Source organism: Arachis hypogaea, chromosome 4 (genome assembly GCF_003086295.3).
Source record: "Arachis hypogaea cultivar Tifrunner chromosome 4, arahy.Tifrunner.gnm2.J5K5, whole genome shotgun sequence".
Taxonomy (NCBI): domain Eukaryota; kingdom Viridiplantae; phylum Streptophyta; class Magnoliopsida; order Fabales; family Fabaceae; genus Arachis; species Arachis hypogaea.
Window position 1 is genome coordinate 58,355,958 of NC_092039.1, and position 9,941 is coordinate 58,365,898.

A 9,941-nucleotide genomic window follows, 5' to 3' on the forward strand; every position below is an offset into this window, starting at 1 on the left:
CTTTTGGTACCCAGGGAGTGATTTTCAAGTTCCAACGTTAGCCCAGAAGTTAGGGGTCTAACGTTGGGGCTAACTTTTCACCCAAAAGTTTGTGCAAAAGTTTGAGGCTAACTTTAGGTCCAGCTTTTTGCTTCCTGGTTCAATTTTACTTATTCCATTGTCCTCTCTTTACTCCTAGCCATTCCTTCTTGCTTCAACCTTTCTCCAAGCTTTCTTCACCTATCATTAATCAACCAAACACATCAAAGCTATGCTTAAAATCATGAGATATTCATTCTTTCACAATATGTATCAAATATAGCATAAAACCTCATGAAATTTCATTAATTCATCTATGGTTAATTCAATCAAAGGAAGCATGAAAATCTACCCAAATTGGCTTGCTTAGACCTCAAGAAAGTGCATAATTCAAGTGAAAACAAAAGAAAAAGACTAGTGAAACTAGGGTAAGATGACTTGTCATCAAGGAACTGGATCGGAAAAAAGAGAGATTTTAGTTGTAAGATATCTAATGAAACCGTCGCTGGAATTGAGATCTCATTCAAAGAGAAAGATATCAAATATCTGGAGTTTCTTTTTGTATATTATATGGATGATCCGATCCGCAAGGACCATGATTGGGAATTTTTTGATCGTCTTTCTCCGAGGAAGAGGCGAAACATAATCAACTTGAATTCGGGACATCTATTCGAAATCTTAGTGAAAGACTGGATTTATTATCTCATGTTTGCTTTTTGTGAAAAAATACCAATTGAAGTGGAGGTTTTCTTCAAACAACAAGGGGCTGGGTCAACTGCTCAATCAAATGATATTGAGCATGTTTCCCATCTCTTCTTGAGAAACAAGCGGGCTATTTCTTTGCAAAATTGTGCTCAATTTCATATATGGCAATTTCGCCAAGATCTCTTCGTTAGTTGGGGGAAGAATCCGCACGAATCGGATTTTTTGAGGAGCATATCGAGAGAGAATTGGATTTGGTTAGACAATGTGTGGTTGGTAAACAAGGATCGGTTTTTTAGCAAGGTACGAAATGTATCATCAAATATTCAATATGATTCCACGAGATCTAGTTTCATTCAAGTAACGGATTCTAGCCAATTGAAAGGATCTTCTGATCAATCCAGGGATTCCATTAGGAATGAGGATTCGGAATATCACACATTGACCAATCAAAGAGAGATTCAACAACTAAAAGAAAGATCGATTCTTTGTTCGGATCCTTCCTTTCTTCAAACGGAACGAACAGAGATAGAATCGGAGTGATTCCCTAAATGCCTCTCTGGATATTCTTCAATGTGCCGACTATTCATGGAACGTGAGAAGCAGATGAATAATCATCTGCTTCCGAAAGAAATCGAAGAATTTCTTGGGAATCCTACAAGAGCCAATCGTTCTTTTTTCTCTGACAGATGGTCAGAACTGCATCTGGGTTCGAATCCTATTGAGAGGTCTACTAGAGATCAGAAATTGCTGAAGAAAGAACAAGATGTTTCTTTTGTTCTTTCCGGGCGATTGGAAAGTAAAGAAATGGTTAATATATTCAAGATAATTATGTATTTACAAAATACTATCTCAATTCATCCTATTTCATCAGATCCGGGATGGGATATGGTTCCGAAGGATGAACTGGACAGTTCCAATAAGATTTCATTCTTGAACAAAAATCCATTTTTTGGTTTATTTCATCTATTCCATGAACGGAACAGGGGGGATACACGTTACACCACGATTTTGAATCATAAGTTGATCAGTTAATTAAATAGAAATAATAAAATAATAAATCGGAGTTAGTACTCTAGTTTGTACCATCTAAACAATTCAATTGTTTAACGTACTGCCTCCATTGCAATGGTTGAATTTTTCAACTTCAACCAAATGATTCAAAAAATTAATAGAATTAAATTATTAATTTGTATGAAATCTTTTCTTTTTAGTTGGATGAAATCTTTCAAAAGTCTTGAATTTGTCTATAATTATAGACAATACCGCCTATATTTTCTATGGGATTCGAACCTGAACTTTATTTACGATTTGGTTCTTCTATATCATCGGCACCTATTGCTCATATTTCATGGGCGAGCATACAATTTATACCTAGTATTTTTTTTTTACTATTTTGACATCTAGGATTAACATATATTACTGTCAAGGTCAATAATTACTTTTTTATTTAGATTAGATATATTTTTTTTTATTAATTAAAAAAAAGGATAAGAGATTGGGAAAAACCAAGGATTGGGTTGCGCCATACATATGAAAGAGTATACAATAATGATGTATTTGGCAAATCAAATACTATCATTTAATAACAAACTATTCGGATTGATTGATAATATTAGTTGATCATTTTTTGAAAGATTCTTGTGAAGTGAAAGGTTTCGTTAACTACTAAGTGTAGTAGTGTCGAGTAGATCTGGTTGTTGCGATAATTCTTAATTCATGAGTTGTAGGGAGGGATTTATGTCACCACAAACAGAGACTAAAGCAAGTGTTGGGTTCAAAGCTGGTGTTAAAGATTATAAATTGACTTATTATACTCCTGAGTATGAAACGAAAGATACTAATATCTTGGCAGCATTTCGAGTAACTCCTCAACCTGGAGTTCCTCCAGAAGAAGCGGGTGTCGCGGTAGCTATCTTTTTTATTTATATATTTTTTTAAATAACAGGGGTAAATTTACCCATTTTTGTTTTTTATTTCTAGGCCATTTCATTTTGAATTTGGTAGTTTGACCGTGGAATTTCGTTCTTTCTTTATTTCCGGAATATGAGTGTGTGACTTGTTCTAATTGATCTTATTGCAAATACAGAACAAAAATAAAGGATCTGTCATCTTGATAGAGATGGTTTTACCCCGTCAGATATTATTTTCTAGTATCTGGAGCACGGAATATATAAAATAGATTTTTAAAAGTATTAGAACTATGATTCATACTTAATATTTCGACCTCGCAACCGGACTTTAATAAATTTTTATTAGAAGATACGTAAGTTAGAATAAATAAAAAAATTTTGATTCTTTCAAATAAAATTGCCACTGTTTGTCTTTTTTTTATCAAAGCAAAAAATGTCTTTTGATTTCTTTTTTCATTCTATCCTATCTATTTCTTGAATAAGTGATAATCCAGCAGTTCTTACTCAGTGAATTTTTGGACATTAAAGGTTTTTTTGAATCATTGTGGTTCTGGTATGAATCTGAGGTTTTGTTTAATTGTTCATAGGGTCTTAACAAGAGAATTCTTATCAATACTAATAATAAAGAAGACGGCACTAAAAAAGTCGCATTCTACAAAAAAATCAAAGAAAAAATGAAGTAAATAGAATATTCAAGAGGCCTGTAAAGATCAAGATAAAGACGAGTGTGCCGACTTGAGATTTTGGCATTATAACCCTGCACAGATAAATTTAAGGATTTATATATTTTTCTTAACTTCAAATAAGATTTGGAATAATAGGATTAAATTAAGAAGTTTAAAACTTTTTATTATTTAAATTTAACATATCTGTTTCCGTTACAACCAGTATTGGGTTTTTCTGTTTGAGTCGTATGAGATGAAATTCTCATATACGGTTCTCAGAGGGGAGTTCCTTTGGTTTACTATCTCAATAAAGTCTATGATTGGTTCGAAGAACGTCTTGAGATTCAGGTGATTGCTGATGATATAACTAGTAAATATGTCCCTCCTCATGTCAACATATTCTATTGTTTAGGAGGAATTACACTTACTTGCTTTTTAGTCCAAGTAGCAACGGGGTTTGCTATGACCTTTTATTATCGTCCGACCGTTACTGAGGCTTTTGCTTCGATTCAATATATAATGACTGAGGCTAACTTTGGTTGGTTAATCCGATCTGTTCATCGATGGTCGGCAAGTATGATGGTTTTAATGATGATCCTGCACGTATTTCATGTGTATCTTACCAGCGGTTTTAAAAAACCTCGTGAATTGACGTGGGTTACGTGCATTGTTTTGGCTGTATTGATCGCATCTTTTGGTGTAACTGGTTATTCCTTACCTTGGGACCAAATTGGTTATTGGGCAGTCAAAATTGTAACAGGAGTACCCGAAGCTATTCCCGAAATAGGATCGTCTGTCGTGGAATTATTAAGGGGAAGTGCTAGTGTAGGACAATCTACCTTGACTCGTTTTTATAGTTTACATACTTTTGTATTACCTCTTCTTACTGCTGTATTTATGTTAATGCACTTTCCAATGATACGTAAGCAAGGCATCTCCGGTCCTTTATAGAGAATATGGATCCTAGATATTTCTAATCAATCATTTTTTATTTTGGGGAGGAACAAAAGTATTTCATTGCTACAAATATGGATTATTAAAAAAAATAAGACATGTATTTGGATATTTCCCTGCAACTTAAGACTTAACAAAATTAGCGTCTTATTTTTTTATTTGACATACACGAATAGTTGATAGTTGAGGGGGATTCTCCGAAGAAAAAACGGATTATGGGAGTGTGTGACTTGAACTATTGATTGGATCGCGCAGATGGATGACTTTTTCATATCTGCCACATTTTAATTTGCAATAAAATGTGTCTTTTTGTTCCAACCACCACGCAAGCCCCCTACAGAGGATAGGCCGGTTCACTTGAAGAGATTCTTTTCTATGATCAGACTTGATCATGTCCTGGATGACCGGGCTTCGTAAGATCCACTAAAACTAAAATAAGTGAAGTGGTCTAATACGGATTCCGTCTTATCGATTTCACTTAACTTAATAGTATTGAAATGCATTCATTTCCTATGCATTGACTCGATTTATGATACTATCGGAGTGAAACAAGTAGATCTAAAGAAGAACAGGGGTTAGATTCCATTAGTAACAAGTAAATCCTTTAATTTAATATGTAAATGTATGTTAAAAAGTCCCGATATCTTTTTTTGAGAGGGGCAAAAATATCAAGGTCTGAGATGACCCAGAAAGCACTATAAATTTAAGAAAGCCTACTTGGGTATTGAGCATTTACAAATAAGAAATGAGTTTTTCACAATAGATAGTTGTGTAACTCCGTAAAACAGAATCGAGTCCATTTTCTTACATATAAAATTTTCTATAGGTATACTCAGTTCGTTTGATTGATGCTCGAGCCGGATGATGCAAAATTATCATGTCCGGTTCTTTCGGAGGATGGATCAATAAGAATTCACCTATCCCAATAACAAAAAAACCTGACTTGAATGATCCTGTATTAAGAGCGAAATTGGCTAAAGGAATGGGTCATAATTATTATGGAGAACCCGCATGGCCAAACGATCTTTTATATATTTTTCCCGTAGTTATTCTAGGTACTATTGCTTGTAACGTAGGTTTAGCAGTTTTAGAACCATCAATGATTAGGGAACCCGCGGATCCATTTGCAACTCCTTTGGAAATATTGCCGGAATGGTATTTCTTTCCTGTATTTCAAATACTTCGTACAGTGCCCAATAAGTTATTGGGCGTTCTTTTAATGGTTTCGGTACCCGCGGGATTATTAACAGTACCCTTTTTGGAAAATGTTAATAAATTCCAAAACCCATTTCGTCGTCCAGTATCAACAACCATCTTTTTATTGGTACTGCAGTAGCCCTTTGGTTGGGTGTTGGAGCAACATTACCTATTGAGAAATCCCTAACTTTAGGTCTCTTTTAAATTGATTCACTTGTGAATTCAAATCTCATGTATATTGGGTATCTAGGGAGAATTCACTTTGAAAGGACTACTCCCTAGATACATCTTTGAACCTACTCTCAGTATGTAGATTTTTTCTAAATTTTTCTAAAGATAAAGATTCAAACTCCATATTTTCATCTTTTTTTTCTTTCTTTTTTATAAAAAAGAAAGAAAAAAAGATGAAAAAAACCTAATGGATTTTCAATTTATGCAAAATGCTTTTCTTTCAATTTCAAATTTCTAAAATGTCCAAGATATGTTTTACATCTTCTATCCGAAAATCTTCTATTTTCATAAGATTTTCGTGACTGGTATTAAAAAGGTCCAATAATGTATGTATATTGGACCTTTTGAGACAATTATAGATCCTGGGAGGCAATTTTAATTGGTCAATAAAAAAAGATTTTAATTCTATCTCTTTTTTGTTTTTTCTTAGTTTAGCCAATGTATCATGAAAAGTGAAACCGGGTAAAGTAACTTTGTGTTGATTTTTTTCTAATTTCAAGTTTTTTGCTCCCGCATGTAAAAAAGGAATAAATAGGTCAATCAAATTACGGGAGGCTTCATAAAGCGTTTCTTTAGGAGTTAAACTCCCATTTGTCCATATTTCGAGAAAGAGTATTTCTTGTTTTTCATTCCCATTCACATAAGAATGAATACTATGATTTGCGTTTCGAACAGGCATGAATACTGCATCTATAGGATAACTTCTGTCTTGAAAGTTTTTTAGTCTTTTTATACAATATCCGCGACTCCTCTCGATTTGTAATCTAATACACAAATTAATGGGTTCTATTAGGTTAGCTATATGTTGCGTATTATCAACAATTTCCACAGAAGGTGGTAAAATGATGTCTTGAGCGATTACATATCCGCGACCGTTGATACAAATAGATGCGTCTCGAGTCCCATACAGATTACTTCTCAATACTATTTCTTTCAAATTCATTAAAATTTCATGTACTGATTCTTGAATACCTACTATGGTCGAATATTCATGTGGTATTTTCTCAGATTTTGCACGTGTGATACATGTTCCCTCTATTTCTCCAAGCAAAACTCTTCGCATCGCAATGCCTATTGTATCAGCTTGGCCTTTCATAAGTGGAGACAGAATAAAGCGTCCATAATAAAGGCGCTTACTGTCTACTCTTGATTCAACACACTTCCACTGTAGTGTTCGAGTAGATACTCTAATTTTCTCTCGAACCATAGTAATCAATTCTTTTTTTCAAATCCTTGAATTGTTTATTTCTCTTGTCTTGAAATTTATTCTATGTTTTCTATTTTTATCTTTTGTTTTACATTACACACGTCATTTTTTAGGGGACCTACACCCATTATGTGGCATAGGGGTTACATCCCGTATAAAATTTAAGAGTATGCCACTTCTACGAATAGCTCTTAATACCGCATCTCTTCCAAGACCGGGACCCTTTATCATGACTTCTGCTCGTTGCATGCCTTGATTTGCTACTGTTCGAATAACATTTCCTGCTGCGGTTTGGGTGGCAAATGGTGTTCCCCTTCGCGTACCTTTGAATCCACAAGTACCTGCGGAGGACCACGAAATTACCCGACCCCGTACATCGGTAACAGTGACAATGGTATTGTTGAAACTAGCTTGAACATGAATAACGCCCTTTGGTATTTTACGAGCATGTTTACGTGAACCAATACGTCCATTTTTACGCGAACCAATTTTGGGTATAGGTTTTGCCATATCTTATTATCTTTTTATTATTTCATAATTATTATCTCATAACCTAAAAGGAAGTCTGAGATGTATGGATATATTCATTTCATGTCAAAAAAACAGATGTTTTACTATATTTCTTTTTTTTTAATTAGAAACTAGAATTAATATTCTCAAAATTGGCATTCTATTTGTGTTAATATACAACTAACAAAAATAGAATTTCTATATTCATTCAATAATTTGAAATTTTCACATATTCAAAAATATTAATATATAATCAATATTACTATAAAATCATATCATATATAATAGAGAATATTATATAATTTCTAAGTTTTCATGTAAAAAAAAGTTTGAATTTCAATATCTATATCTTTTTTTATTTTTTTTTATTTGCGCACCCAGTCCTTTATAATTCAAAGCCCTCTCTTGTGGCTTTTGTGGAAATATTATCCTTATCCTTGTCTTTGTTTATGTCTTGGATTGGAACAAATTACTAGAATTCTACCTCGTCTACGGATCAATCTACATTTTTCACAAATTTTACGAACAGAGGCCCGTATTTTCATATTTATCATTCCTTCAACTTAATCTCGGATCCATTTTAATGGAAGAAAATAAGGTTTCCTTCAATTTTTAACTTCTATTCTAATCGTACCCCTCAAAACCAATAATATTGAAGTTAAAAAAAAGTCTAATTAAAGAATTTATACTTGCATTTTTTATTTCTCTGTGGTAGAAATATATATAAAGAGTATGTTGAACCTTTTCAGAAATATAGCCTAGACTGATATTTTCATTATTTAAAATTGAAAATAAATGAACCAACCCCGAACATACCCCACAGGGGAAATTGATTCAGCAATATTGAATTAAACCCTCATGAATCCGTTTCTTTATAACAATTCCTGTTAAACCCATTTCACGCATTCATTAAGGTATGAGGAGTGATATGAGAGACTTGTGTTTTGTTTTATCTCTCTTTACTTTTTTACAAAAATTGATAGAATTTTTTCTATAATTCGGATATCAGAAAGATTACCATATATAACATAAAACTTCTCCGCCGATTCGTTCTAATCGAGCCTCTCGATCTGTCATTATACCTCTCGAAGTAGAAATAATGACAATTCCCATCCCCCTAAAATTCTTGGAATTTGTTGATAATTAGAATAGATTCGTAGACCAGGAGTACTGATCCGTTTTAAATTCAAACGCATTTTAGATGATCTTTTTCTATTTCTTCTATATGGTAGAGTTAAAACTAAAAAAAGATTTTCCCCTTCCCTATGTTTTCTCACGTTTTCAATAAAACCCTCTCGTAAAAGCATTTTAGCAATGTTTTCAGTAATGTTAGTACATAGTATTAGAACCGTTCCTCTTCCATTCATGTCAGCATTTCGTATAGAGGTTATTATGTCGGCGATGGTGTCCTTACCCATATTTAAATTTAAAAATAAAAAGTTTTCATGTTTTTTTGTGTCTTCCTAATATTGCTGGACTATATTTTATTTTTTAATTTGCAATAAAAATTTAATTTTTAAATTTAAAAATTCATAACATAAAAAATTTTATCTTTTCAAATCTTGAATTTTTTTCAAGAACATTTTTTTTATTTTTTTAATCATCGGATAATGCTATTTTTCATAAATACAATATAAATTAATTTTAAAAATTTAAACTTTTTAAATTTTTATTTATTGGATATTTTTAAAATCTTTATTTTTCAACTTTTGGTAAAAAGATTATTTTTTAGTTTCAAAATTTAAAAATAAAAAGTTTTCATCTTTTTTTGTCTTCCAATATTGCTGGACTTTATTTTATTTTTTAATTTTCAATAAAAAATTTAATTTTTAAATTTAAAAATTCATAAAAATAAAAATTTTGTCTTTTCAAATCCTAAATTTTTTTCAAGAACATTTTTTATTTTTTAATCACCGGATAATGCTATTTTTTCATAAATACAGAATAAATTAATTTTAAAAATTTAAACTTTTTAAATTTTTGTTTATTGGATATTTTTAAAATCTTTATTTTTCAACTTTTTGGTAAAAAGATTATTTTTTAGTTTCAAAATTTAAAAATAAAAAGTTTTCATCTTTTTTTGTCTTCCTAATATTGCTGGACTTTATTTTATTTTTTAATTTTCAATAAAAAATTTAATTTTTAAATTTAAAAATTCATAAAAATGAAAATTTTGTCTTTTCAAATCCTAAATTTTTTTCAAGAACATTTTTTATTTTTTAATCACCGGATAATGCTATTTTTTCATAAATACAGAATAAATTAATTTTAAAAATTTAAACTTTTTAAATTTTTGTTTATTGGATATTTTTAAAATCTTTATTTTTCAACTTTTTGGTAAAAAGATTATTTTTTTAGTTTCAAAATTTAAAAATAAAAAGTTTTCATCTTTTTTTGTCTTCCTAATATTGCTGGACTTTATTTTATTTTTTAATTTTCAATAAAAAATTTAATTTTTAAATTTAAAAATTCATAAAAATAAAAATTTTGTCTTTTCAAATCCTAAATTTTTTTCAAGAACATTTTTTATTTTTTAATCACCGG